This window comes from Vidua chalybeata, chromosome 2 (assembly GCF_026979565.1).
Source record: "Vidua chalybeata isolate OUT-0048 chromosome 2, bVidCha1 merged haplotype, whole genome shotgun sequence".
Lineage (NCBI taxonomy): Eukaryota > Metazoa > Chordata > Aves > Passeriformes > Viduidae > Vidua > Vidua chalybeata.
The window spans coordinates 2,623,988-2,651,816 of record NC_071531.1 but is presented as its reverse complement, the minus strand read 5'-3'; the positions used below and the strand labels follow the sequence as shown (position 1 = coordinate 2,651,816).

Genomic DNA, 27,829 nt, shown 5'->3' with positions numbered 1-27,829 from the left:
TCTCTGAATACGCTGTTCTTGCTGCCCTTCAGCATCCTCTCAGCACTGGAATTATGTACCTGCCTATGGCCTTATCTCATTCCAGAAGACTGATCTGGATGAAAAAGAGATCATGAATTCTGCTTGAATTTCCCCCAAATTTAAGAGGGTGTAGCCACAGAAGACCAACAATTGCAATCTCTATTCCCCAGCTCCAGTAACTCTGCTTCCCTCCACTGCCAGCACTACCAGCAGCGTCTCAGGACTCTGTCACAAGTTTGGTCAGCTGAAACCAGAACACATTATTTTGGAAGAGTTTTATTTGAGACATTTAGTCAGTTTTCCCTCTAAAATCCAAGCAGATTCAAGCACAGAAAAAGGTGGGTCACACACCCAGAGGACACTCTCTGTTCCCCAAACTGGTCATTCCTGAAGGCTCAGAAATCAGCCCTGCCAGAAAAATTGGAGCTTTTGGACTGGTAAGATGGAGCTGTGGATGTCCCACCCCTGGAAGTGTCCAAGGCCAGGCTGGATGGGGCATGGGAAGGTGTCCTTGCCTAGGGCAGGGGGTTGGAATGAGAAAATCTTTACAGTCCCTTCCAACCCAAACCATTCCATGATTCCATATTCCAATCACACAAAGAGGGCAAATTCCGTAAATGCCTCCTTCCCCTTCCATATGAAAGAAGTTGTATAAATGTCATATCCATTGAAATTCACATTTATTCATTGCACAGATGCTTCTCGTGTGCACCAGGAGGAGGGCACAGAAAACAACCTACCCAGACAATCCAGCTATCCCAAAATACTTCCTGAAATACCCCATCACTTTTCCCAAAATTGAGGTATGAGGATCAAATGGGGAAAGAGGTTGCAAATTAAAAATCAGCATTTTTTTTAAGACAAACTCAGTTTGGGAAAAACGAGTTCAAACCCTAATTCCCCCAAATTTCCAAGCAAATCCTAAATTCCTTGAGCAGACCTCTATGTGGATGTGCTGAGTCACTCTCCAACCTTAAGAGGCTGCTTTTTCAAGTTACAGAGCACTCAGAATACAAACTCCAGGCAAATGAAACTGCAAATGCAAAGAGCATCCTGCTATTAAAGCATCAGACACGGAAACCCTTCAGCTCAGCTCCGCCCGCTGCGTCACCCGGTGACTTTGGGCACTCACTGGGTCACCAAGGGAAATATAAAAAAATATAAAAAGTTTTTTACAGAAAGGTGATAAAGTTGTGGAGTGGCTGCCCGGGGAGGTGGTGCAGTCACCATCCCTGGGTGTGTTTAACAAAGCCTGGATGTGGCACTGGGTGCCAGGGCTGAGCTGAGGTGTTGGGGCTGGGTTGGACTCGATGCTCTTGAAGGTCTCTTCCAACCCAGTGATTCTGGGAATTCTGTGACTTTGGGCACTCACCAGGTGATTTTGGGCACTCACCAGGTGACTCTGGCCTGTCACTTCACCTTTTGGCTTTCACTCCCTTGCTGAAGGGCAGCTCAGGGAGTTCTTTATCTCATGCTGTGTGCATGGAAAGCACACAAAGCTCTACAAGATGCCAAAAATCCCTGAATTCCCTCTCTTCATCACAAAAAAAAAAACAGGAGCTCATTGCTTTAGGTCAGGCTGGCAATAGGATAGAGAAAGTTTGGGTGGATGGGGTTTTTCTGTATGTTAGATCCCAATCACTGAAGAACTCTTCCAAGGGATGCTGGAAAAATCCCTTAGAATTCACTTGATTCAGGTACTAAAACGTGGCATGAGAAAGTCCCAAACCTGAAACCAAGTGCAGGGTCTGGACAGTGATCAGTTACTAACTTTCACTTGAAAAAATTAAATTTATATATTTACTACATGATAAAAGATAGTTCAGACCAGCAAAGGCAAGAGATGATTCTCCCATTTTTGTCAGTGCTTGTGTGCTTGACTTAGTTTGGGAATTTTCATGGAAATAATGAATAAAGCCAAGTGCAACTCCACAGAGACAGTCAAGACTGAAATGTTGGGAGGAAGACCACACTTCCAACCTAAGGAATACAATCCAGATCTGTTTTCTCAAGTACATCAAGGAAGTTTATGTATTTGGCACTGTCAGGTTGGGGGTTCAGAGGTTTCAGAACACACATAATGACAAACACAAAACTTAGAAATTGCATTCTGGGCCCACTCTGTGATTGCTAAAAATGCATCTTGAGCTTCAGCCTCACCTCAAACCACAGCCCTCAGATTCTTCTGTTTTATGCAACCAAAATCATGCAAAGATGAAAATTAAGATTTGTTTTTTAAAGTAGCAGTGGTCCAGAGGAAGAAAGTAACAGCAAAGCAGCTAAAGAAACCTGTATCAGAAAATACCAAGGGGCTTTTTTTTTTGCAAATATGGAAGTCTGAACATCAAATTCTTCATCCCATATTCAAAGTCCAGTATAGAAATAATCACAAGTTCTCACATTTCAATAAAATTAGGTAGGAACTACAAGACCCAAAATCTCAACAGAAGAGTGAGGCCAACACTTACAAAATAATGGGTTCTACCATGTAGGCCCAGGATTATACTTCTGAGTTAGAAAAAAATAGTGATAAATATTTAAAAAATGAGGAATGACATAAGGAAGGTCAGTTAAGTCCACCCTCTCTCCTAGCAGACTTTGGAAATACACATTAAAGGACAGCAAATATAAGCTTAGGAAATCTTTGTCACACACACACAAAAAATTATTGGCTGATCTCAATCAGAACATGTAACTGATTTAAAAAAAAAAGAAGAACTGGAAGTTATTACACTGGACAGAAAAGGGGGAATAAAAGAAAGGAAAAAAACCCCAAACAAACTCCACCCCAAGACAGAAAACCTCCTGTGCCTCAGAAGGTGAGCCCACCACGAACTTCTCAGTTCCAGGAGGAGATTTAATGACATGAACTACTCCAATGTGGTCTTTTCCTTATTTTCAGATTTTTAAAGAATGACTGAGGTTGGGTTTTGTGCTGTGGAATCAAAGCCCCAGACCCTGCCCAGCCCAGAGGTCACTGCTCACCTCCCTTCGGTGTTTCCAACCCAAAGCATCACGTGGCAGGAGCCCTCAGAAAAATGCCACTTTGTCACATCAGGACATTCCTTCCCCCACACACCAAACCCAGGGGCAGAGGGCCTGTGGCACTCCATCTTTTACATTTCAGCTGAACTGAAAGAGGTTTTTCAATCAATCTGTTCCATTTAAGTGGCATTTTTATAAGTTTTGCAGGAGGGGTGATTTCAAGATGCATCACTGGAACTTTGTGAACTGTAAGGAGAACTTGTTTTCTCCTTTCTTGAAATAACTGGGTGCTGATTAAGAACATCCAGCAGAAAACCAGAATTAAATACTCACTTTATGCAGGTAGAATACAACCATTATACAATAGTTACACAACTCTTTCTTTGCATAATAAGAAGAGAAAAAAGTGGGGTTTTTAAACCTGCCTTCAGAAGAGAGAACTTGATAACACCACGACTTGGCCAACTGGTTTTCCTTGCTTTATTGGCTTCTGCAATAAATTAAATGGAAATATAATAGCAAAAACTTGGGTTTGGGTTTACTTTGTGGCAGTAACCAAGTAAATGGGCACTGGGTAGAACCTTCAACCCACTTTTAGAAATCTGTGTCCAATTCCAATAGGAGAAAAGCATTTCTGGTGCCCATCACATGGAGCAAAGTCCTCTGGACTCCAGACTGAGACCCAAAGCAGTCAGAGCTGCCAACAAGCACCAAGGAAGGCAGTGCAGGGCCTGTGCTCCATCTGTCTCCACCTGTGCTCCTGGACTTCTCAAGGTTTCAACACCAAGCTCATAAAGTTTTAAAAGGTCCATGCTGTGAACATGACTCTGGTTAATTTAACTCCACAGAGATACATAAATGAATGTTGTGATGGGTCAGAGACTGCAAGGCTCACACGGACACTGCACTGCAATCGTGGCAAACGCAGCTGAGAACATCCCCAGAGCAACCCTGCAAGGACACAGGACCAACCTTCCTGAAGGGCCACATCAGAGAAACTATTTCCATCCACACCTCCAGAATCTGAGTTTTAGACCTTCTATCATTAAGCTTTTGTACAGCAGGCTATCAAATTACAATTATTACCAGAACTCACAATCTTTTTATTTACAGAAGAAAACCCAAACCACAAACACACGGACTTCCCCAAGGTTGTGCTAGAAATTCTGTAGAGCAGCACGTGAGGAATGGACAGGGAGCTCCAAGTCAGGAAATCTGACACAAAAAGAAACAATACTTACTCCACTTTGTAAATACAAACCAAAACAGAAATCAAAACCCAGGAAAGGTCCCTGATTAATACAACACAAACTCAAGCAATTCTCAATTGTCCTTATAGAAACTTGACCTGTATAACAGTCTCTTATACTCTTTTCACTCAGACTTGAACTGACTCGTTTGTGATGCTGTCTCTAGCAGAGATAGTTCACAATTCACTTTGAATTTAAGCTTTATAATTAGGTTTATAATTGAACTTTACAATTAATATATACTAAGCTTCTTAAAAATAATAAACCACCACAGAAAGTTTAAAGAGCTACAAGAGCCATTCCAAGTGAAGCTGTAGTAACTGGGTAGTTGCAGGGTAGTTACCACTACCCAGAGTTGCACCTACTACTGCCTCTGATTTTGGGGCAAAGAGCCAGGAAAGTTTGGAGCCTTTGGTTAGAGCTTGACTTCAGCAAAAGTTTAAAAACTCTGTCAGGGACACAGACAGGGGGACTCACAGCACCCTCACAAGTGACAAGACACAGAGCTGTGTGGACAGACACAGAGGAGGGGTGGCATCCAGAGGGACCCGGACAGGCTGGAGAGGTGGGGCTGGGAGAACCTCATGGAGTTCAGCAAGGCCAAGAGCCAAGGTCCTGGGCTGCCGTGGGGAATCCCAAACACAAACCAGGTGGGTGGGGAAAGCATGGAGAGCAGCCCTGGGGAGGGGACTGGGGGTGTTGGTCGGTGAGAAGCTCAGTGTGTTCTCAGCCCAGAGCCCCCCATGCCCTGGGCTGGAAGAGGGATTGGGATTGTGCCCCTGTGCCCCCCAAGGTGAGAGCTCACCTGCAGAGCTGCCCCAGCCCTGCCCCAGCCCAGGGAGGAGCTGGAGCTGCTGCAGAGAGCCCAGAGGAGGCTCCAGGATGAGCAGAGGGCTGGAGCAGCTCTGCTGGGAGGAAAGGCTGGCACAGCTGGCATTGTTCACCTGCACAGGAGAAGCTTTGGGCTGAGCTCAGGGTGGCCTTGCAGGGCCTGGAGGAGCCCCAGGAAAGCTGGAGAGAGACAATTTCCAGGGGATGCAGGGACAGGACACAGGGAATGGCCTCAAAGTGAGAGAAGAAAGGCTTATATTGGGTATTAGGAATTAGGAATTGTTCCCTGTGATGGAAATGAGGGGCTGGGATGGAATTCCCAGAGCAGCTGTGGCTGCCCCTGGATCCCTGGCAGTGCCCAAGGCCAGATTGGACACTGGGGCTTGGAGCAGCCTGGGACAGTGGGAGGTGTCCCTGCCATGGCAGGGGTGGCACTGGATGGGCTTTGAGGTCCCTTCCAACCCAAACCATCCTGGGATTCCATGAAAAATCTGATTTTCTTGGGAAGGCAGAGGTCCATAGGTGCAATCTCACACACATCCAGCATTTGCAGGAATGCTCCTGTTCCTGCACAGGGCCTGCCACAACAATCTCAGTTTCTGAAGGAACACTCTGACATTGACAGAAAGTCACCCCAAGTACAAGAGCACAGAATTCTAAGCTTAGGAACATCTCATGATGGTGAAACATGTGCATAAAGCTGTTATTCCACGACACTGACCCAGTGTTTGTCACAGTTATGAGTAACTTCTACAGAAATAAAAACTCCCAAGATCTTGTAACATTAACAAAGAAATCAATGTATTTCAAACACTAACTCTGGCACAGCATTACATTAATGCCTAATTATCCACAAGTTGGAAAGAATAACAATAAAGAAGCCAGAATCAGACATGATCCTGGAAAGTTACTGAGCTTCCAGTATCAATCAGATTTTGAAAGGGTGTATGGAAACTGATTTGTCTGTGAGCACACACACCCCCTCTATGTATTTAATGTGTAAGTCCTGTTCAAACTGCAGTTAAAAAGAGGAATACATGTGGTTCTACAGCTGAAAGTAGGGAAAAGCTGTAGTTACAACCTGACAGGGCAGAGATCAGTGTGAGGGAACTCTCAGTGACCAGGAAAATACAGAACTGAGGAAGTACCAACACATTCACTTCCCTGACAAGATTTCTCTCCTCTTTTAACCCTTCCTCGAGTTTTAACTCCAGCTGATACCAGGGGCACAAAGCTGCTCTCTCTGTAAAGGAGATGCTGGATGTTCCAAGAGCACCATGGTAAATGAGTTATTAGCAATTTATGGAGTTCACAGAAGCACCAATCATGAGCTGAACACACACAGGGAAAGGGGATTTGGAATGAAATGTGTTTGCAGTCAAGAAACCACAAAACCAGTGAATAACAGGTTTTTGGGACACTGAAATTTAAAAGTTTCACTGGCAAGTTCAATTTAATTATTAAAATTATTTACTTATGCTTTTGTGAACTAGTCATCCTACTAATTTGATTTTTTTTCAGTAACTCAACAAAATTCAGTCTAAATTTTTCCCATTATTTTTTGAAGGAATGACTCCGCCATCAGAAATCTATTTGTACCTTTCCATCCTTCTCTTATTTCACCATCCAAACAGTTACCAAAATGAAAGAGGAAACTTTTCAACACAAAGAAGTATTAATGTATTATTAACTATTCCTTAAACTGACTCAACACAGTCTATTTTTATTTGCCTCTGGGGGAAAAGAAAAAGGAGGGGGGGAAAGGAATACTAGGAGGCTTTGGAACTTTATGTAACAGCAATTGAAAGCCTGGTCTCTCACAGCTGGAACAAAACTGACACTTTAATAGAGTTAATTTTACTTTCATTTGCTGTTTCACTTTCAGGTACTTGGTGCTACCCAGACCTGGAAACTTTGCATGGAGAATGTTTACAAACAGGCGTCAGCTCGTGGGGTTTCAGTTACAGCAGCATTTCCCTGCTTTTCCAAAATTCAGAGCTGGGATTTCACTGATTTTGTTTTCATCCAGGGGCCTGAAGCAGCACCAGAGTTTTCCCACTGTATGGATGCAGGCAGAGCTGACTGGGAGTTGTCTCCCACATTTCCCTGGCCCTTCCGTAGGGATTCTCCTCAAAAATCAGAAGGACAGGACATTTTGGAATAAATGAGGAGATGATAAAGCCAATACCCTTCAAAGTGATCCATACCAAGGGTCAGGACAAAGCAGAACCCAGCTCTGAAGGAATGAAATCCATTGGTACCAGCAAAAGCAGCCCAGTTATTTTTCCAGTCATTCTGGGATAAATGAGAGAATTAAATGCAGAATCTTACCTTCCTTCCCCAAAAGAGGAAAAGATGGATAAAACAATGGATAATCACTGCAATTCTACTGGTATATTGTGTCACCTTGAAGAGCCAGCACTGAGGAACTCCACATATGGAACGTGTCTTTGTGGAAGTAACCATTCATGATTTTCCAAAGTTTCTCTGGCATTTTTAAGGCATCCAAAGACTACAGTTCCCACAAGCCTCCTCCTGAAGGACCCATGGAGGTGAGGAAGGAAAGGAAGAGCATTCCCCTTCTCCTGATTACTTCTTTCTCCCCTCAGAAGCTCACAAGAAAAGCAGTTCACTTAGAGAGGTTTTGGTATTAGTTCAAATTATAAAAATAATAACAAATAACAAAAAAAAGTCTTAGAACAAAAAAGAACTCTCATTGCATAAACATCAGAGTCTGAGTAGCCAGAAAGTTATTACATAATTTTTGCAAAAATGTATTTCTTATCAACCTCTTTGCAGAGATGAAACTGTAAACTCAACAAATAATGTATTGTACTCAGTTATAAAGACAAAAGCAGCAGTTCTCTGTAAATAATCCTATTCTACAACAACAGATCTATTTACAAAAGGATTTCAGAAGTTATACAACTCCCATAATTTAAAGGTATCAGAAAGTTTTGTACTTTAATGTGGAGAACAGCTCTCCAAATGGCATTCAAAATTACCATGGAAAGGTTAAACAGATACCAGGCTGCAATTCTCACCCAAAACCACAAACTGTCACACAACTTTCAACCTGCAGTCCCACTGCCAGGCTTAAAAACACCTGAAATGAACAGGTTTTAAGAGGAATTCCCGAAAGATAATCTAATTATAGCAACAAAAAGTGCTTTTTTTGGTACCAGTAGGTTTTAGTCTTCAAATCAGCACCCATTTGAGCTCAGATGAAGCTGTGAAATGCCTGCATGGCAAATAAAAGCTCAGTTTTTGTGTGTTTATTCTTTTCACATACCATCTGAGCAGGTGGTCCAGTTTCAAACATGACTTTAAGAGGTGGCACATGTAAGCAAGTCTGTCCTAATTAAATGTCACTTGAAAAGCCCCGACAAGGCACAGTTTTCCCCGGACACCAGTGGTGCTGTGCCGCTTTGTTTGAACTATCAGCCACTTTGCAGAACTCCCCTGTGGCCATCAGGTGCTCGTTCCCACCCTGCACAACCCCCCAGACTCCCAAACGGGATAAATTCCCCGTGAGTCCCTGGTTGTTTCACACGAGGAAGGGAATCCTGCACTGAAAGGGAGAACTCTTGGCTGCTATTAGGTAAAATTATCCTTGTCACTGTCCAGCTGGGGGAGGGGATGCCAATGACAAGTCCTAAACCCATCCAAGTATTGATGCAGGAACTGTAACACTTGCTCCTGTAACCAACCCTACCTGTAAGCCTGGAAACAATATCAAACTCTTGACCTATTGCCCTCCTGGCTTAAGAAAACCCTGCTGGCTCTTCAATTTTGAACAAGATATACTTGCTTCACCCAAGGAATATTCCAAAGCCATGAATTAAACTCAAAAAGCTTCATAAACTTGGATGGAATTTTTAATTCACAGCAGAAAATGTAAATTTAACACTTCACACACATATTCTACTTCAGACTGCAAATAAAAAGTCTAGTTCTAAATAATTCATGTAAGCCAAAAACATGAAGCGTAGCCTACAAAAGTATCTATATATACACACACCAAATATATATAGATAATAGTTAACAAATACTAGCTCAGAGTTATTTTCAGTGTTATTATTCTAATTCTATAAAGTATAATTAATTTTCCAAAAATATCCAACCTACAGAGGCTGGGGGAAGGGCGGCGTGGAGAAAGAGAGAAACAAGTTTACCAAAACTTTTTAGGGCTACAGACTATTCCAAGGAGGGAAGTTAAATTCTGCTTGGTTACAGGCAGAGAATTAAATACTACCAGAAACTAAATGGTTGCTGATTTATCACCAGATATCATCTATGTGTTCTTCGACTCCACACACCTTTCTTGAAGAAAAGGTAAGGAAACACCAAGAAGATAATAAAAAAGTTGTTAACTTGTTCAAATCCAGGCCCCCATGAAACTCCATCCACCTCAGTGTGACTTCAAGTACCTCCTGGCAAAAGTTAACACCACACACTCATTCGGATTCAACCAGGATGGCTGTCAAAAACACGCTTGTCGATTTATTTTGGAGCCAGTTACTCTGTCTTTGTTGATTCTAAATAACAATAAATGTTAATTTATTTATTTATTATTATACTCCTCGATGGCTGTGGAGTAATAGGAGAACTAAGTAACAGCAGCAATCGAGAGACATGATCAAAGAAGCCCTACCTGGTCTTTGGAGGGGCTAAACCCAAAACTTCAAAGCCGACTGAGATCCAAAACCGCACCAATTTCTAAATTTCGAATTCGAGGACTTTAAAACGCGTTTTGTGATCCCGCGGCGGCGGGAGGGAACTCTGGCCACTCCAGAGGAGCACCCAGTGCATCCGAGAAGAGCCCCAATTCCTCCCACAACACAAAGCTGAACCCCTAAAAGGCCGCGGCCAGCTACTAAAATATGGAATCAGGGAATCATTAATGATGGAAAAAAGACCTCCGAGATCATCGAGTCCAACCTACGGCCACCTTGTCAACCAGACCATGGCACCGAGAGCCACGTCCAGCCTTTCCTTAAGGACCTGCGGGGACGGTGCCTCCACCACCTCCCCGGGGAGTGCCCGTGTGTCCCTGCGTGTCCCTGTGCCTCTGTGTCCCTGCGTGTCCCTGTGTCTATTCCCAACGCTGCTCCCTCCTCCTCCCCACCCCCACCGAAGGGATGACAGGCACCTCGCTCAGGTAACTCCTTCCCCATCTGCCCGCACCTTCCCCACCCGCCCCACCGGCCCCTCACAGGTGCCGGGGCATCCCAATCCTCCCCTACAACAGGTGATGCTCCAAGTCCTGCCGCCCTCCTCACCGCCAGCCCGGCCCGAGCCCTCGCACCCGCCCACCGCAGGGCGTTGCGCATAACACCGAGAGGCTCCAGGCGAGCTCCCTTCCTCCATCGCCGCTCCCAAGGCCCGAGAAGCCACAGCCGCGCTCCAAGGGGAAAAAGGCCGCGGGCTGCGGCGGGGCGGGCGGGGATGGATCCCGGCCCTGCCGCCGCTCCCGCTCTAAGATGGCAGCGAAGCGCTGCGGCCCCTCCGCCGCGGGCCCGGGCGAGGCGGCCCCGGCTCGTCCCGCGGTGCGGCGTCTCACTCACCCGTGCGGCGGCTTCTCCCGGGGCGAGGCCTCTCCCTCCGCGGGGCGAATGCCGGGCGCGTCCTCCCGCTCTTCCCCGGGGGCCTCGGCGGCGGCGGCGCCTCCTCCTCCCTCGGGCCGCGGGTCTGCCCGCGGTGGGAAGGGGAGCCCGGGCGGCCCGGCGGGTCCCCGGCCGGGCTCTGGGTGTTCGCTGCCCTCACAAAATGGCGCGCGGTCCAAACCTGCGCAGCGCCCGGCGGCGGCTCGGCCTCGCCTCGGCTCGGCTGCGATCGGCGGCCTGAGCCCCGGCCGGGAGCGCGGGGACAGCGGCGGGGGGAGCGGGAGGAGCGGGAGGAGGAGGAGGAGAAGGAGGAGGAGGAGGGGATGGGGGGAAGCGCAGCGCCGTACCGAGCCCCCGGGAACTCCTCGCTCCCTCCCTCCCTCCCCCGCCTGCCAGCCGCTACCTCCTCCCCCTCCCTCCCTCCCTCCCCGCCCGCTCCTCCTTCCCTCCCTCCCTCCCTTCTTCCTCACGAACCGGCTTCGCTTCCCGCACCGCCGCCGCCGCCTCAAGCCCGGCCGCGCATCCCCGGCGGGACCCTCGGAGCGCACTTTTTTTGCGTCCCTTCTTTTCCTTTTCCTTTCGCGGTGGAGGTCGGAAGAAGGAGAAGGAAAAAAAAAAAACTTTAAAAAAATAATAACCCTCGAGATTCTGGCGGAAACTGAGCTCTTTGCTCTTGTTTTTTGTTACTATTTTATTTTATTTTAATTTTTTAAATATTTTTTTTTTAATTAAAAAAAAAAAACCCAACTGACAAAATGGCGGCGGGGGCGAGCCTGTTGCCGTGGCAACTGTCAATCACCCGCGGCCGGGCGGGAGACGGCGCTGACGTGGGGAGGCAAGGGCGGGCCGCGCTCGCCATGGCAACGGCTCCTTCCCCCTCCTTCCCTGATCCATGCCCGCCCGCCCTCCGGCGTGTGACGGTGTCGGCGGCGCTGCGGGCCGGGATGGCCCCGGCGGGGCGGGGAAGGAGAGCGGCCGCCATTCCCGGTGAGGGGGGACCCGGCGGTTGAGGCGGTGCCGGCCCCGGCCCGCAGGGGGCGCCGGCAGCGCGAGGCCGAGCCCGCCGGGGCTTCCCGCCCGCCGCCTGTGGGGAGGGACAGGGCCGGGCACGGCCCCCTCGGAACCCGAGACATCCCCGAAAAACCGTTCAAAAAACGCACTGGAAGGAGCCTGGAGTGCCTGAACCTGCTGAGGGAAGGCTCCTCTCCCCTCCCCTCGGCACTGCGTCCACGGGTCTTTCTCGACCCGCTTGAAAATATCACCCCCAAAAAACGAGTTGGGAAATGCGCTTAAAAGTCGCTCCGGTGTGGGAGCTCCGGCATGCTCGGGGAGTCACAGGATTCTAGAAGGTTTCTTGCCCCTCAGAATTGCGTCCTGGGGTCTTTCTCGTCCCCTCAGAAAATCTGTATTCCCCAGGAACAAGTTTAAAAACGCACTAAAAGTCACCCGGTGTGGGAGTCTTGAGCTGCTGAGGGAAGGGCTCCTTTCCCCTTGGAATTCTGTCCAGGATTTTTCTAATTCTCATCAGAAAAAAAAAAAATATATATTACCCCAGAAGTGAGTTAGATGTGGGAGCCTCAAGCTGCTGAGGTAAAGCTCCTTTCCCCTCACAACTGCATTCAGGGGTCTTTCTCATCCCCGCTGAAAATCAATATATTCCCCAAAAGTGAGTTTAAAAATGCACTAAAAGTAGCTTGGTGTGGGAGCCTTCAGGTGCTGAGGGAATCACAGAATAAAAAGCTCTTTTCCCCTTGGAATTGCATCATGGGGTCTTCCTCATCCCCCTCAAAAAATCAACAGATTTCCCAAAAAATGAGTTAAAATATGCAGTATAAGTAGCCCAGTGTGGGAGCCTTGAACTGCTGATGGAAGGCTCCTTTCCCCTCGGAACTGACAGATCAGTGCTTCCAGCCTAAATCTGTGACAGGGGGTTTTTAATAGTGGTGGGGTTTTTTTTGTTTTTTTGGTTGGTTTTTTTTGGGTTTTTTTTTTTTTTTTTGTGTGTGTGTTTGCTTTTTTTGTTTGTTTGTTTGTTTTAGTTTTTTGGGGTTTTCTTTGGTTTTTTTTTGGGTTTTTTTTTTTTTTTTTTTTTTTGTTTTTTTTTTTTAGTTTCTGGAATGCCCACAAAGATCAAAAAGTAGAGCCTGGCCTTTATCTAATACTTTAATTCTGACGTGTGATACTTTAATCTAGTCATTTCAGTTCCCAGCCAACCTCCTTGGAGAAATTAGGACATGTTACTTGTTCCATTTGCTTTTTCTTCCTGTTTTAATTTTTTTTTTTTATCTTGGCTTAAAAGGTGCGAATAAGCAGCCAAGGATTGGCAGACGGATGCAGCCACAGCCAAAGCCCCCAAATAATTCAAGTGTTGAGAATTTTACTTAAATTGTGTGATCACAGAATCCCAGAGTGGGTTGGGGTGGAAAGGACCTTAAAGGCCACCCAGTGCCAGCCCTGCCATGGCAGGGACACCTCCCACTGTCCCAGGCTGCTCCAGCCCCAGTGTCCAACCTGGCCTTGGGCACTGCCAGGGATCCAGGGGCAGCCCCAGCTGCTCTGGGAATTCCATCCCAAGGAAGGATTTCTCCCTGGTATCCCATCTTAACCTCTCTTTTTCAGCTTAAGGCCATCCCTGTTTGTCTTTTCACCCCAGTCTTTTGTGAGAAGTCCCTCTCCAGGGACAGGGGTGCACAGGGAAGAGCTGGGGAATCGTGGGACCACCCCAGGAGTGACAGAGAGGTGTTAGGTGAGTTGAAATTATCTATGGAACTGCCCCTTGCAGCCCTGGGAGGTGCTTGGGAGCACTGTGGTTTAAGTGGTCCTTTCTCCTTCCCCTCAGCCCCAGAAGGATTTGTGGTCACTTGGAGCTGCTTTTGACACTTCTCTCGTTGACTCTGAGTGTGGCCAGAGTGTGGCTCTTGTCCTGGGATGTGGAAAGCTGAGGGAGCTGGGAAGGGGCTGAGCCTGGAGCAAAGGAGGCTCAGGGGGGACCTTGTGGCTCTGCACAGCTCCTGCCAGGAGGGGACAGCCGGGGGGTCGGGCTCTGCTGCCGTGTCCCAAGGGAAAGGAGGAGAGGAAATGGCCTCAGATGGCACCAGGGGAGGCTCAGGTGGGAGACTGGAAACAAATTTTTCCCAAATTCTTCCTGGCAGAGTGGTCAGGCCTTGGGCTGAGCTGTCCAGGGAGGTTTGGAGTCACTGTCTGTGGCAGTGTTCAGGAGGAGTCTGGATGTGGCCCCTGGGGACAGGGTTTGGGGTGATGCTGGTGGCGCTGGGGTGGCACTGGATGATCCTGGAGGGCTCTTCCAAGATGGACAATTCCAAGATCTCAAAGGCCAACCTCTGCCCAGTCCCTTGGTCAGGAAGAACAGCTCCACTCTTGGAGATGAGCAGGGGGGCATTCCCTGAGGATTTTTCCCCTCTAAAATCTCTTGCTGGTCTTTGTGAGTGCAGTGACAGAAGAGTTTCTCTGTTGCTCAGTGTAGGTAACTACAAAACTCACAGAAATTTGTTACACTGTTCACTGCATTACTGTAACTTCCTGGGACTTGGGGTTTTTGTCAGGTTTTGAGGAGGTTTTTTGTTAACACAAATATTACAGAGTTTTCAAGAGTTTTTGCATTTGCTCAGTCATCCTCTGCTTTTATTTTGCTGGCTATACCCAAGCTCTGGCACCTTGGGCAGAGATAAAACGTCCTTTAAAAGGTGATGACATCTTTTAAAAATGTTATTTTCCAGCACAAACATCTAGATATTTTTGGCTTGTTAATTTTATTTGGATAATGAATAACCTGAATGGTTCTTCCCTTCTACAAAAGTGTTCTCTTCAATATCCATTTCATTAAAAAGCAAGGGGAGGTTCAGGTTGGACATCAGGAGGAATTCCTTCCTGGAAAGGGCTGTCAGGAACTGAACTTGTGTTCTCTGCTGGAGGTTTGGGGCTCGGGTCAGGGATCCTCCAGGCTGGGATTCCACCAGAATCCTGCCTCACCTGGAAACTTTGCACATGAGTTGTGACCTGCATGAAGGGAATCCAAGTTCTTGCTTATCAAAAATTATCAAATCTTACTCCTTTTTATTTTCTTTAGGAAGGGAGGGACTGCCAAGACAGGAAAGACTTGAGAGACCTTTTTTTTTTTTTAACTCTCCATCACAATCCACCTGGAGTAGGTTTGCAGTACTTGAAAACAGGAGTTTGTGAACATTTTATATAAATTAGTGGATAGGCTCGTAAGAAATACTTGGATTTAATTTCCTAAGAGACCACCTCTCAGAAAGCAGAGTATTTGGGACCAAAAAACCCCAATAATAAGCGGAAAAATTGAGAAAAAATACGATAAAAGCAGATTAAAAATGAGGAGGAAAGAGAGTGGAGAAATGAGCTCTAAGAGAGAAAATAACATACAGCAGTCTAGAGAAATGGAACAGATGTAAAAGAAACAACAAAACAGCTGAAGAGTTGGGATTGTTCAACCTGGAGAAGAGAAGGTTGTGTGGAGACCTCAGCACCTTCCAGTGTCTGAGGGGCTACAGGGAAGTTGGAGAGGGACAATTCATCAGGAACTGGAGTGACAGGGCAAGGGGGAGTGACTTCAAACTGAAAGAGGGGAATTTTAGGTTAGGTATATGAAGAAGTTCTCCATGGGAGGGTGGCCAGGCCCTGGGCTGCCCCTGGATCCCTGGCAGTGCCCAAGGCCAGGTTAGACATCGGAGCAGCCTGGGACAGGGGAGGTGTCCCTGCCATGGCAGGGGTGGCACTGGATGGTTTCTAATGTCCCTTCTGACCCAAACTATGATTCTGTGGCAGTGGAGTGTGATTATGGGTAATATGTCTCAGTTTTTCCCTTTCCAGCCTTCCTGCATGGAGTAGAGAGGCCCATTTGCCTCATCACTGTGTGCTCTGGAAGGCTTCATTCCCTGCTCCAACCTGCCCTTGTAGCCCTGCATTTTTCTTCCTGGAGCATTTCCAGCTCTGCCTGAACTCCAGGCTTCCTTCACAGCAGCCACGGGCACCCTGACTTTTCCAGGGCTCAACATTTGCTGTGTTGGACCAGCAGCAATTCCAACAATCCTCTGTATCCTGCTGCAAGAGGGGCCTTCTTAGGTCACCAGACCCAAGCTGGAAGATCTTCAGGAAGAATTCCATCACAATACAAAAAGAAAGATTCTGCTGTTGTGTTTCTCCACCAAAGCCACCACACAGCTCAGTTCCTTTGGTGCTGGGCCCCAAACCCAAGTGAAGTCCCAGCAGAAGTTCTCCTCCATGAGTTACATCATCAACACTTCCCAGAGCACCGCGGCAGCTCCCAGACAGCCTCAGTTGGACATGAAACCATCATCTGGAGGGAGCAGCTTGTGTTTCGCCTGTCAAAAAGGTGCTGCTAAGTAACTAATGTGGTCCAGCTCTTTTTAGGCCAGAGGGGTTGCCATGGCAACCCATTTGGATGGAGATAGATCGGCTTTTGAGTCATCATCAGAGCCGGCTTCGATAGTACCGGCTTTGGATTGACAGCCAGAGCTGCACATTGTGTAGGTTGGCACGCCTCTGGACCAGAAGGTCCTGGAATTGCTGCTGGATGAGGCTTGTTCCCAAAAAAAAGTGCATCTCCCTGATACTCTCTGGAATTGTGCTCCTTGGTGTTCACACTCATGGTGAAGGTCATGCTCCTGAGTATGAAAAGTTTCTTTTCCCATTTAAAACGTCAGGCAGGAATTTCTGGACATCAGGAGGAATTTTTTTTTTTTTTTTTTCATGGAAATGGTTGTTAAGTATTGGAAGAGGCTGCCCAGGGAGGTTTGGAGTCCCCATCCCTGGAGGTGTCCAAGGAACACCTGGAGGTGGCACTCTGTGCTCTGGGCTGGTGACAAGGTGGGCATCGGGCACAGCTTGGACTTGATGATCTTGGGAGATCTTTTCCAACCTCAGTGATTCTGTGAAAATCCTTCCCCAAAACCATGGAGTTTTCTGAGGAAGAAGTCTCCAGGAAAAAGGCTGTGTTAGTTATCCTAGGGAAAGTGCATACTTGGAAGTTGTATCCCAGAAGTCCTCCTAAGACCACTTTCCATGCTAAATACATTTGTGGGAGTGTAGAACAGTTCCTGTTGAAATCAGGCATTCTGAAGAATTGTGATTCTTTAAACTTTTGTAAATCAAGTGCTACGATGTCAAGTATTTCCCATCAATTTCCAGCTTTTAGAGGAATCTGGTTTCCCTACATTAGAAAATATGGAAAACAAACAAACAAAAAAAAAAAGGGTAATTTAATCATAAAGTTCCCCTCACATCCAAAAGGACCAGTACAATCCATGGCTCTTTAAAAGTCTCTGGTTCTGCTGACTGTAACATCATTGGATCTACACCTGTTCAATGCCCAGCTTTTGCTTCTCTGTCAGAATTCCTGCAAGAGTCAAAAACTGTCCTGAATTCCATTAAAATTCCATTTCTCTTTCATTGGCCTCTTCCCTTTTCAATACCAGTTCCTGCTCTCTTGTGCAGCAGGATTGGTGTCTTTGCTGGCCAAAATGAAAACTTGGTTCTTGCTGTCAGGAGAAAACTCCTTGTGCAGCTTCCACAGGGATTTTGTTCTTGAAATTCCAGACCATGATATTTGTGGTATCCTGACACAAATCCATTCAAGAAAGTTCTTAGAAGTATGTTCTGCTTGGTGTCCACTCGATCAACCTCCTGCTAGAAAAGAAAAAGAATTTGTGATGGATTTTAAATAATTTTGTCTAAAATTGTCACTTACGGAGCTTCATTAAACTAGTAAGTCATTCTTCAGTAGAAGCAGGAATGCTTTGTTGTCTGTTCCTTTGTCCCTCCCAGATCCTCTATCCCATCCCAGTTCAGAAGAAAAATGGAGAGAGACTTTTTACCAAGAGCATGGAGTGATGGGACAAAGAGGAATGACTCTTTCAGCTGAAAAAGAGTACATTTAAATTAGAGATTATAGGGTGGTGAGGCCCTGGCAGAGGGTGCCCAGAGAAGTCCAGTGCTCACTCACTGCACAGGAAAGTTCTTGCTGATGTTCAGGTGAAACTTCCCATAACAGTTCAGCTTTTCCCAAAGTGAGAGATGGTTTAGTGATTAGCCAGGATCAATCCTCCACCCAGCCACCAGCTTCCAGATCTTCTCTGAATCTCTTTATTCACCACCTCTGCCCAAGGTGGGTCTGTCAGAGGTGGCTGAGCACTGTGAGGAATAAAAAACCATGACAAGAGCTGAGGCTCTAATCAAGGAGCGATCCACTCAGAATTATTAACCAGAACAAAGCTGTATTTTCTGCTGTGCACATAAACCAGGGGAGCTGTGCGTACCTCACCTCCCTGTGAGGTGCATTTCAGCCCCAGTTCCTGGGTGTCCCCACTGCCAGGCCCTGGAGCTGCTCTGTGGCATCACTAATGTAGGCTAATTGCTCTGCACTCCTCTTTTGTAGGCCACCGTTTTTGGGGCCTGCATTTCCCCTCCGTGAGCTATTCCAGGGAACTGGCAAGGCAAGGTCGGTGCTGACCTTCTGCTGAGATCCCTGCTGGAATTCCAGAGGGACCAGCCAGGCCTGCAGGGCCCAGTCCTGCCAGGATGGAGCTCCCAAAATAACTGCTGGGCAGGGCTGTGCTGCCAGGGCAGGGCTGTGCTCCCAGGGCAGCTCCCCCAGGCTGGTGAAACTCTGGAGAGGGCACAACACCACGGGCACCTGAGGGGGAAGCACCGTGGGCACCAACCTGGAACTGCTGTGGGAAGGACAAGAGCACACAAACCATCTGGGGCTGGAGCCAGCCCACTCTGCCATGGGTAAATCAGGCCCACTTCCCTCTGAGGTGTAAAGGGTGGAGGAGTCCAGCAGACCTTTCAGTTCTCCAACCCTGTCCTTTTAAAGAAGCTTCAGGGCTCCCTGTTCCCACTGGCACTGTCAGGGACTCCCAGCTGCAGAACTGCCAGGGTGAGCTAAAAAACAGCCATGGAGAAGTCCTGGCTTTCAGGTCTCAGAACATCAGAAAACTTTGCAAAGAGTCCAGCACCCCAAAAACAAATCTGGGGTGGAATTACAGAATCTGGTTTGTGTTGGAAGGGACCACAAGGGAGTGACAGGACAAGGGGGAATGGCTTCAAACTGACAGAAGGTAGGATTAGATGGGATATTGGGAACAATTGCTGAGGGTGGGCAGGCCTTGGCACAGGTGCCCAGAGCAGCTGTGGCTGCCCCTGGATCCCTGGCAGTGCCCAAGGCCAGGTTGGACACTGGGGCTGGAGCAGCCTGGCACAGTGGGAGGTGTCCCTGCCATGGCAGGGGTGGCACTGGATGGGCTTTAAGATCCCAAACCAAACCATTCTGGGATCTGTGATTCCCTGATAAAAGGAATATTTAAAAATGGGTTTGAATTGGGGACAATTGGCAGGCACTGGTAGCACAATGGAAGACGAGGTGTGTTGCTTGTTTAAGTGATATTTCATAAACATTAAATTGTTTCCCAAGAAATCTGTCAGGTTTGAAATTGTCCAGTGGCTTTGGTAAAGTTGGCAAATCTGTGGAGCTGGAAAAGCTTTCACTGAGCAGCAGCTGCACATGAAACTCTGTGGCAGGGGCACCAAACCACTTCTGTGCTCTGTGCTAACAGCATTGCCCATCAAGTCTTTCCTTTCTGGAGAATAAAATTACCAGAACTCCAGGTATTTGATATTTTTGTGTGCAGGGCCCATCAGGGTGATGAATAAATTGAATTAAATGATGGTTTTAGATCTCTTTCCACTAAAATATTCTCTCCTGAGTGCTCACATCCACAGGACACACAACACTTCTGCTCCCAACACAGAAAGTTTCCCTCTTGATTTATAAAACCAAATTACAAAAATCAAAAGCTTAAAAATCACCCCAATCCCATTGTTTTTCCCTCTCCCAACCTATGTGTAACATAGCAAGTCTTTTCACAACAAACCTCAACTGAATTTTCATATATTGGCAGAGCAGTTTTTGAAAGGGATTACCTCAAATAGGTGAAACTGGACTGCTGAACCCAAATTTCAAGCAGAACATAAAGACTTCCAGTTAAAAATTAAAATAAAGCTAAATGAAAAGCATTGAGAAAATTCCAAATAGCCAAATGCACCTGTAGTAGTTTAAAAATATTTTAAAATGCAATCAAGGTAACATAACCTACTCTGTATATTTATTTTATTTATGCTGTTTGAATAAACTCTAGTCCATTCTAGGTGTATGAGTATCAAATCTAAGTCTCATTTTTGACACACAAAAGTCTGAATTAATACATTTTTGAGGAATTCTATTAATTAAATACTAATTAATGCCATTTATATACATGAAAATCAATGCTCAAATTTACACAGGAACTTTGTATCTGGGATGGGCAGAGCACACAGGGGATTTTCCAACATGAAACATCAGGAACAGAACACTTCCTGACCTTATTTTGGGGATTTGAGGATAGTTTGGGAGGTTTTGTGTGTGTCCAGAACATTCAGGCTGAGACAAACATTCAACTGATCCTTGTTTGTTTGTTTTCCATTGTTTGCAGGTTTGCCAAGCTTTAACTGCTTGGAAGAAGTTTCCTGTCCTGGGTGTTGCTTCAGGCTGATTTTTTATTCTTTAAACCTCTCCTGTCTTTTTTTTTCTTTCTTCTGTTTTAAGTGGAAATAACATGGAGAATTTGGGGGGTTTTTTGGAAGGGTAATATTTTGGTCAGGGAAATTTATAAGCAACTTCAAGTTTCAAAGGCTGAAAACAGCAGCTAAAAAATATTTCTTGCTTAAATTGTCACAAGAAAGAACTTTTTGTTGTCTTTTTTATGTTGCTTTTCAAGGCAGTGAAATTGATACGTAATAAATTATAGTAAATACGCCAACTCTGTGGTATTAATTTTTACCCAGATTCCAGATTCTGAGCATCACCTTCTTAGCCAAAGGGACAACAATACAAGGTTTTTACAGGCAACATGGATCTGTTCCACAGGGGAAAATTTCCTTTAAAGTTACTTCCAAAGTGGGAAACTTTTCCAAACATTTGCTGTTGATTTTCCCAAGTGTCATGGACTCCAAACCCAGGGCTCTGTGCAGCAGCTTCCAGTTGTCCTTGAAGGCCATGGCTAAGGTGGGGAGGGAATGCTGGCAGGAGGAGTTTTCTCCAAAATTCTGTGGTTCAGAATTGGCATGTTGAGATCTCAGAATCCCAGAACCACAGAAATCCCAGAATGGTTTGGGCTGGAAGGGACCTCAAAGCCCATCCAGTGCCACCCCTGCCATGGCAGGGACACCTCCCACTGTCCCAGGCTGCTCCAGCCCCAGTGTCCAACCTGGCCTTGGGCACTGCCAGGGATCCAGGGGCAGCCCCAGCTGCTCTGGCAATTCCATCCCAGCCCCTGCCCACCCTGCCAGGGAACAATTCCCAATTCCCAATCTCCCATCCAGCCCTGCCCTCTGGCACTGGGAGCCATTCCCTGGCTCCTGTCCCTGCATCCCCTGGAAATTGTCTCTCTCCAGCTTTCCTGGGGCTCCTCCAGGCCCTGCAAGGCCACCCTGAGCTCAGCCCAAAGCTTCTCCTGTGCAGGTGAACAATGCCAGCTGTGCCAGCCTTTCCTGCCAGCAGAGCTGCTCCAGCCCTCTGCTCATCCTGGTGGCCATAAAATCTCTCCAGCATCGTTCCCTTCCTTACCTGAACAGCCACCACCCTTGTGTGAGGATTGGGAATGGCAGTGGAAGCCATTCCCTGTGTCCTGTCCCTCCATCCCCTGGAAATTGTCTCTCTCCATCTTTTTTGTCAACTCCTTCAGGTCGTGGAAGCCTTTTTAGGATGTCTGGAAAAGAACTGCACACGCTGCTCCATATACACAGAACTATGGATTTATACCAGGGCAGGTGTGCTACAATGTTCTCTGGTTTGTTCTTTATTTTGTGCTCTTAATAATTCCAAATATTTGATTTGTTTCTCTCAGTAAAAGGGAACATTGTGCCAATATTTTCATGGCAGTATTAATCAGAACCCAAAGATTTCAGTTGTGAGTAGGAAAACAGGAGAGTCCATCCTTGTGTACACAGAATTCCCCCCATGTGCACTACTTTACTACATCAGATTTTCTCTGCCCTTTTATTATCCAGTCCCTCAGTCTTGTAAGGTCTTTACTCAGTTCTCCAGCCAGCCCTTTATCTGCACCTCGATTTGTGCTCTACCTTTCCTTTACCTGAACACCCCAATACCTTCAGCAGTCTGTGGTGTGGCCCTGCTCAGCCCCTCTCCCCAGATCATTGAGGGAGACGTGAAGCAGCACCAAGCACAGCAGAGCTCCCTGCAGACCCCTCCTGTGACCTCCCTCCTCTGAAAACCAACCTTTTAGTTCTGTTTCATTTCTTTCCTCTCATCCTACCAGTTTTTGATCCATTCTTCTCTTGCTTCTTTTGCATAAAGGCTTTATTATTATTATTATTTTCCACATGATGCTTTGTCTGGGAAGCTCATTGTCCCAGGAAATCCTGGGTTTGCCTTCCCCCCCTGCTTGGTGGGGAGCACACTGGAGGCAGTTCTTCAGCTCTTGGACAACACAGATTTGGGACAACACAGATTTCACATTGAGGGCTGTGTCCAGTTCTGGTCCTGCAGGAGAGACCTGGAGGGGCTGGAGCGTGTCCAGGGCAGGGAAGGGAGCTGGGAAGGGGCTGGAGAATTCCTGAGGGAGCTGGGAAGGGGCTGAGCCTGGAGCAAAGGAGGCTCAGGGGGGACCTTGTGGCTCTGCACAGCTCCTGCCAGGAGGGGACAGCCGGGGGGGTCGGGCTCTGCTCCCAGGGAACGGGGACAGGAGGAGAGGGAACGGCCTCAGGCTGGGCCAGGGCAGGCTCAGCTTGGCCAGCAGCAGGAATTTCCCCATGGAAAGGCTGCTCAGGCCTTGGCAGGGGCTGCCCAGGGAGCTTTGCAGTGCCCATCCCTGCAGGTGTCCCCTGGAGGTGGCACTCAGAGCTCTGGGCTGGGGACAAGGTGGGCACGGGGCACAGCTGGCACTGCATGGGTTGGGAGGGCTTTTCCAGCCTCAGGGATCCTGGGATTCTGTGGAACTGTTGCACTGTGAACTCGGAGGCAAGAACAGGAATTTTATTTTCTCTGTGATATTGCTTTCTCTGTGTGTTCCTTTAACACCCTGATGCTCTTTGGGCCCTGCCCACTCTGCTCCTGATCCTGACAGAAAGGATTTGGGTTTGGGAGTCACTCCTCAAGCTCAGCTCAGATATCACAGAACCATGGGTGGTTTGGGTTGGAAAGGACCTCAAAGCCCATCCAGTGCCACCCCTGCCATGGCAGGGACACCTCCCACTGTGCCAGGCTGCTCCAAGCTCCACCCAGCCTTCTATGAAAGTTAAAAATAATTTCCATACTGTCCATTGCTCCAATCTAAAATACTGAAAATATATCATTAAAACCATGAAATCACTCAACATTTTTGGTTGTTGTCTCCTGTCTATAATGGAAAAATCTATTTAAGGGGCTGAGTTACACAGTTTTCCTCCTGTTTGACAAGAAAAAAACTTTAAAAATCTGTGTTCACTGCCTCAGAAAGCTCCAACCACCTGAACAATCAGGGTGGAAATATCCTGCCCTCGGCACACCTCACACTGCAGCCCCAGTTACACACTCCTTACAACCAGGAGAAAAAAAACTGAGCCATGAATTGTAATCTTACACTCGGGAGTTTCAAAAGCTATTTATGTCACAGGAAAATGTAAACAGCTGAGGGTGTGGGGATCATTCACTGGTATAATTTTTTTCCCCTGGTCCCAAATCAATATTTAAAAAAAATAAATTAAAAAAGTTCTTTTTCCATTCCAATCCCCTTTGAGGTCACTACAAAACTTTGCTTCCACATAAATGTTGGGCACCACAATTTATGTTTAATACACCTGTCAATGTTTTCAATATCTGCATAAATCTCAAATTCTTTTTTCAAGGGCTATCAGCCCTCAACTTTACACATTAACTTGTCATTATTATTTTAATATTACTTGAAAATACTTTTAACAAAGCACCTTTTTTAGCACTGTCCATTCCAATTCATTGCTGCTGGCTGAATATTCAAGTTTTAGTTGGAATGTGCATTTATTTTGTATTTTTTGTGGTTTTAATCTGCAGACCTGTATCCTGCCATAGGTTATCTGCCAAATTCCCAAACAATTCCTCCATATCCATCAGTTCTCACACACAAGCCTGCAAAATTCACTGTTTTGTAAAGAGTTTCTTATACCATGACATTTTTAAAGATATCAACTTGCCCATCATGATTCAGAATCTCTCAGCATCCAGTAACAACTTTTTACTAGGAAAAATTACCTAATTAATACCTAATTATTTCATTCTTTAAATTTTTTTTCTGATTCCTAAGTACTTTTTATTCAGGATATTCAGTCGTTATTTTCTTTCCCTGCCAAATATACTTTTTTTTTTTTTTAATGTCTAAACCACTTGTTTTGTTTTATCCACTGTTTTTGTCACCTCTACATGTTTTATAACATTATTTTCCTTACTGGCTCGTTCTCTTGAGAGGCAAGTGAAGCTCAGAGCAGTTTTCAGTCAGTTCAAGCCCTTTTTAAAGTATCTAATGACAGTTCCTCTGAGGGAATTCCCTTCAAAACTGTGTATTTTGGCTGGAAAATTAGTTCATTCTCAAATACCTTTAAAAATCCTTTATCAATATTATTATAATTTATGGGATTTATTTCCTTTCGCTGTACTTGTCTCAATTTAAACACTTTCTTTAGATTTTTTTTCCTGGATGTTCCCCAACTTTGTTTCATCTCAATAAGCTTTTCTTACCTTGCTATGTGAATAAATAAGTTTATTTTGCTGCTTTCTGTAGTATTTTCTCATTAGTTCTTTGAAGTCTGATATACTTTAAAGCATAATTTTTAATGAAAAGGAAATTTCTGTGCAGTGGGGAAACATTTTGGAAAATATTGGCGAGATTTAATGTGTCTACAGTCCCTCTATGTGGTGCAGAGATTTTAATTTCTTTTTTTATTACCTTCCTCCTTTCAGGAACACCACCACTTGTGTGGTGCAGAGCTGGGATTTGCTGATTTTTCCACGAAAAAGAATGAATTTAATTTTACTTCCTGCTCTTCAGGGCATCACTTTTCTTCTCCCCCCTCCTTGGTGTTAAAGAACAGCTTTTCCACCCAGGTGCTCTGAAAAACAATTTGTGCTTATAGAAACCATGGAATGATCTCAGAATTGTCCAACACATGAACAAGATTTGAAATTCCTTTTTTATTAGACTCAATCATCTCTGAGCTCCTTGAAGTGTAGATTTTGTCATGATTTTGTATAAACTGTAGAACTTCTCCCATTGAGTTCCTTAAGTCAAATCCCTTCCAGTCCAAACCATTCTGTGATTCTACACCACTGTCCTCTGAGCAAAGATTTCAAAACAAATAAAAAAACCCCAAAAAAACAGGAAAAACAGGTTCTGGGTACCCAAAAAAAGTTTGGGTAATCCCAGGTTCCCTATGGTTATTCCAAATGAGGAATGCTGTGATTCCAAACCAATTAATCCATACATTTCAGCTCTGGGGGGAGGCAAATATAGAAATGGAATTATTCTAAACAATTTAAATCTGTTTGTTAAATGATGTCCCAGAAATAATCAGGTAGAAAAGTGGAAGGAGTTGGGAACTGGATGATCTTTAAAGTCCCTTCCAACCCAAACCATCCCACGAGGATTCTGTGATAATCAGGAACAAAAACAAATGTCTGGATGATTCTAGGTTCATACAGCTTTTCCCTTGGCTTTCAGTTTAGGTTCATTTGTTACTGGAGTTCTTTATTCAGTTCTGTCTCACCAAACTTGAAAACACCAAATGAAGATCCAAGTCAAGTTTGGATCTGGTTGACTCCACAAGTGGTGTTACATCCAAAATGGATTTGAGCAACATCTGTGCCCTCCTTGCTACTTCTTTGTGATGAAGTCAGGAATAACCAGAATACATTTATTTATTCCTGTTCTTGCAGCTGAACACAGCAATGCATGAAGCAACAGCAGTAACAATTACAGAAATTAAGTGATTAAGAGCTGCCAACCATTTCTTCGTGAATTCAGAGCTCCTCATCAAAGAATCATGGAGTGGTTTGGGTAGGAAGGGACCTCAAAGGCCACCCAGTGCCACCCCTGCCATGGCAGTGACACCTCCCACTGTCCCAGTGTCCAACCTGGCCCTGGGCACTGCCAGGGATCCAGGGGATTCTCTGGCAATTCCATCCCAGCCCCTCCCCACCCTGCCAGGGAACAATTCCCAATTCCCAGTCTCCCATCCAGCCCTGCCCTCTGGCAGCTTAAAACCGTTCCCCCTGACCTTACAAAAATTTCCTGCCCAGTAACAGGATTTCTTTTGGTTGATCCAAACTATAACTTTACAGGGTGTCCACCTCCCACTGAATTACTTTGGAAGATTTCAGTAAAATCAGTGAAACAGTTTGAGCATCAGAGCAAAAGCTGGAATTCTTGGCACCGAGCCCTCTCACTGTCAGGAGCCTGCTGCATTTGTCCACTTCAAAAATCCACCCCAAATTTGGGCAATTTGAGACTGACAATTGTAGGTTTCGTTTGGGAATGGAAATTCCTTCAGAAAATCAAAACTAAAGGGGGAAGGGGCTTCTCAGTGGAATACTGGTGCCCCCAGGCTGGAGGTGGGAAGGGAATTCTCCTGTCACTACACTGGGGCTGGCAGTGGTTACCTGGCCCAGGATATTTATCAGGGGCTATTTCTCTCCTTGAAATAATTGTTTTATTCCTCCTGCTTTCCGAGTTGAGGAGGTTTTTTCTGTGTGTTTGTTTGTTTTTGTTTGTTTGTTGTTTCTTTTGTTTTTGTTTGTTTTGTTTGATTGGGGTATTTTGATTTTTTTGGGTTTTGGTTGGGGTTTTTTTGTTGTTGTTGTTGGTTGGGGTTTTTTGTGGTGTTTCTTTGGTGTGCTTTTTTTGTTGGGTTTTTTTTGTGGGTTTTGTTTTGTTTTTAAATAATTTTATTTACTGCACCTGCAGAGCTGCCCCAGCCCTGTCCCAGCCCAGGGAGGAGCTGGAGCTGCTGCAGAGAGCCCAGAGGAGGCTCCAGGATGAGCAGAGGGCTGGAGCAGCTCTGCTGGCAGGAAAGGCTGGCACAGCTGGCATTGTTCACCTGCACAGGAGAAGCTTTGGGCTGAGCTCAGGGTGGCCTTGCAGGGCCTGGAGGAGCCCCAGGAAAGCTGGAGAGAGACAATTTCCAGGGGATGCAGGGACAGGAGCCAGGGAATGGCCTCAAAGTGAAAAATTACAGGTTTAGATTCAGATATTAGGAAGAATTTCCTCCCTGGCAGGGTGGGCAGGGGCTGGGATGGAATTCCCAGAGCAGCTGGGGCTGCCCCTGGATCCCTGGCAGTGCCCAAGGCCAGGTTGGACACTGGGGCTGGAGCAGCCTGGCACAGTGGGAGCTGTCCCTGCCATGGCAGGGGTGGCACTGGGTGGGATTTGAGGTCCCTTCCCACCCAAAATTTCTGTGATTCTTTCTACAGAAGAGGCACCCCGGAGTGCTGAGCTCTCTGCACAGCAGGACTGGGACACAGGTTCCTTTCGTTTGTTTATTTATCTATTTCTGGTTTGTTTGTGGGATCTGTGTTGCCAGGCACAGGGGCAGCTCCTGCCTGCACCAGCAGGAGCTTTTCCTGGACACGAGGGTGCAGTTCCTAGAAATGAGTAACTGAAGTTCCTTGGAAAAAGTTTCCCAAGAAAAACAGCTGATTGTGAAAGTGATGGCAAAAAAAATAATCTACATGCTCAGCAGCAGCTCTGCTGTCCAGACTTTTATTTTCCTCTTTTGAGCTCTCCTTGAACGGGGTAAGAAGTAAAACAAAAAAATTCCTCTTTATCTGCCCCAAACTAATTAATGACAGTAATTAGCTACCCGAGTCCTGCCAGTAATAATCAGTGATCCCGGTTAAATGCTCCTTTCTTTTTGCAATGACCACTCTTTTCCCTGAAATGTGGGACGATTTGATATCCCACTTCTTTGTCCCAAAACAGGAGCACGCAGTGGGCTTTGCCAAGTTTTCCATAAGCACTGCAGGAGGAAGGGACGTGGATGGGTTTGGGCACTGAAGGCTGAGGAGGAAGAGGACAG

At 46.2% G+C, this 27,829-nt stretch overlaps 1 protein-coding gene and 1 long non-coding RNA gene across 2 annotated transcripts in view; one reads left to right on the top strand and one right to left on the bottom strand.

The window, feature by feature from the left end:
* DYRK1A (dual specificity tyrosine phosphorylation regulated kinase 1A) overlaps window positions 1–11,190 on the bottom strand; it is a 75,200-nt gene extending 64,010 nt beyond the window's left edge. The window contains 2 exon segments of the mRNA XM_053934602.1: window positions 10,655–10,843; window positions 11,168–11,190. The gene's annotated coding sequence lies outside the window, so the exon portion shown is untranslated.
* Window positions 11,191–11,596: 406 nt separating this feature from the next.
* On the top strand, window positions 11,597–20,625 carry LOC128783658 (uncharacterized). Its single transcript, XR_008429223.1, has 3 exons — window positions 11,597–11,680; window positions 13,313–13,439; window positions 20,224–20,625. It is a non-coding gene; the product is annotated as an uncharacterized LOC128783658 (long non-coding RNA).
* The last annotated feature ends 7,204 nt before the right edge of the window (window positions 20,626–27,829 follow it).